The sequence below is a fragment of the Montipora foliosa genome, unplaced genomic scaffold, assembly GCF_036669935.1.
Source record: "Montipora foliosa isolate CH-2021 unplaced genomic scaffold, ASM3666993v2 scaffold_390, whole genome shotgun sequence".
NCBI classification, from domain to species: domain Eukaryota; kingdom Metazoa; phylum Cnidaria; class Anthozoa; order Scleractinia; family Acroporidae; genus Montipora; species Montipora foliosa.
In genome coordinates this window covers 175001-177500 of record NW_027179690.1, presented here as the reverse complement: position 1 = coordinate 177500, position 2500 = coordinate 175001, and the positions used below count along the sequence as shown (strand labels likewise).

The 2500-nt window shown below is 38.9% G+C and overlaps 1 protein-coding gene across 5 annotated transcripts in view; it reads left to right on the top strand.

Moving 5' to 3' along the window:
• Positions 1 to 2500, top strand: part of LOC137987771 (sodium-dependent neutral amino acid transporter B(0)AT3-like) — a 63888-nt gene that overhangs the window by 2604 nt on the left and 58784 nt on the right. The window contains exon 1 of one of the 5 annotated variants that reach the window (XM_068833851.1): positions 2316 to 2500. This exon is cut by the window's right edge and continues 145 nt beyond it. The exons of the other annotated variants lie outside the window; for them this stretch is intronic. The gene's annotated coding sequence lies outside the window, so the exon portion shown is untranslated. Of the gene's footprint in view, positions 1 to 2315 lie in introns of those variants that run through there. 5 annotated transcript variants of the gene reach the window in all.

The window sequence follows — 2500 nt, the reverse complement described above, 5'->3', positions numbered from 1 at the left end:
TATCGATTTTCAGTAATTTAATCACTTTAATCACCGAAACAAAAGAAAACGTTTGCATGATACCGGAGGATTAGTTTGTTTAGGGACACTAAGAGGCCGCTGTAACGTCACGTGAAAACACTCTTTTAGAAGTTTGCCTTGAGGCTTTCGCGTATATTCATAGTAAATAACACTGCCGGTAAAACGGATGAAATTAAAATTGAAATTGACATTTCGGCTGTACTGGTGAATATTGTAATTGTGCGAAGTGTGCGCCTGCACTGCTGAAACGTCAATTTCATTTTAACGCCTTTTTCCTGAAAAAAGTTGGTGATTTTTTAGTTTGATATATTAGGCTAGCCCATAAAGGTACCAGCCAAGACAAGTTTTATTTATGTCATTATGTGGCTCAAGTTATATTTGCATGTTGTATCAGAATTGAAAACAAAGTGTAAAAAATATGTACAAGATGATGTATTTTATTTGGAAACAAGTTTTATAATTCAAAATCAAGTTATAGCTATAAGAAACAAGTCCTATATATTTAGAAGAAGTTATATATTTTGAAGAATTCTTTTTGTCCACTTTGGCGTGTTATAGATTTTGAAGCCAGCATGTATTTATCAGCGGACAGTATACAAAGACCTGAAAAAGAAACTTGTGCAAATTTTCATTTAAGTTTATTGTTTATCGTCGCATCGGTGAATAAGCTCCTCTTTGCATAACGAACACTGACGTCACTTATTGTTTAGATGGGATGTGCCAATGCGTCAAAAATGGGTTCTTTAGTTCCAGTGGTTTCCACTTTTTAACAACAACGAGAAATTTTGAAAACAGGTTTTTTTCTTGTAAAGAACCCGCAAGAAAGTGAAATATTGTGGAATCCATTTATGCCAGGGAAATCTCTTACTTGAAAAGTGTAATGAAAGACAATCATAGGTTTAAGGTTCGAAACCATGAATGAAATATGCGCCACTCTTGCAGACTGAAATCATGAACAAGCCTTGAAATAAAATGTCCAGTGGGATTTGACAATCGTTTATAAAATAGGCGAGCATAACCTGAGTTAAAGAGTGGAAAAGAAAGAAGATTAAAATAGCACAGTCTTATCCAAAAAACGCCGTCTGCTCAGTAAAGCGGCCTTCACACGGCAAACTTAAGTTTGCAAACTCAAGTTTGAACGGCACAAAAACAGTCGTCAAACACGTTGGCAAACTGTTGGCCGGCGACAAATAGAACTTGTCTCTATTCTCGCCAATAGTTTGCCAACATGTTTGACAACTGTTGTTCTGTCTTTCGCACACACCAACTTGAGTTTGCCAACACGACGGTTTGCAAGCTTAAGTTTGCCGTGTGAAGGCCGCTTAAGTCACGTTTCAAACTTAGAAGGCCTATCAAAACATTTTATAGTTACAAGAATTCAAGTAAAATGCGTCCACTCCATATCAAGGGTAAACACATCGTTGCGTAAACAACTGGCTAAATTAAACCTGAAAGCGTATTTATGCTCAACGTTTTCTCCCTGTTTTAAAGATTCGTTTACTAAGCATCCTCACTTCCTGCGTGCACCTGTAAAGGTCGCTTTGTCGGCCCGACTTGAGCACGAATCGTACACACGTGTCAGTTTGCGGCTGATTCGTGAAAACGAAAAGTCTGTTCGTCGAGTCGGGCTACTTCAGTTACTTCCGGAGAAGCCGTTGAGTCAACCAGAATTTGAGAATGGGACATGCGTACAAAAAGGTGAAAATCAAAAGCACAAACGATTCGTGCTCGGGTAATGTCGGGCCGACAAATCGTCTGAAATCGTAGGGTGTATTTGAGCGACTTGAGCTGAAGCACGCGAAGTTTCTCAGCAACGAACCGGAACCAGAAGTGAGCGGTTTTTCTATTCAGTTTGTCTTGACACTATCACATTTATATTGTTAAGTATCTTTCAACAAGACGATGGGTTTAAACATTTGTGAGAGGCTACTGTCCTGGCATGCAAACTGTTCATTTCCGGTTTCCGTCCGTGAGTGAAACATTTACAATTTGCAGACCGTCGTGGCCCGCGTGACTTTCTTCGCCAGCGTGACGAATCTAAATAAGAATAATAATCACTTCAGATGATGAGATCTATTCTTGAAATAGCCTGCGAATACATCCGCAGCGGCTGTATTCGCAGGCTATTCTTCAAAACACCTGTTCTATTTGGCCTCTTGTCGGACCCAACACATTGGACCATCAATTTCTTTCACACCAATCAGTGTAAGAACATAGAATGTTAATTAACTCACGCGATTTTGCGGTGGAGACCTGGAAAATGAAGCAACCTTGTCCGATACTACAATTGTAATAAGTTTGCCTGGTTTAAAAATGAAACTTAGTATACTTTGCTGGATCAGGAAGACGGCCTCAAACATTCTTGAAAGTCTAGCTCAGCGCTTCAAATATCGAAGTCAAGCGTCAATCATTTATCCGCAGTTCATTTATGATCTATTTCATATATCATTTCATCGTTGAGTTTCATATGTATTTGACC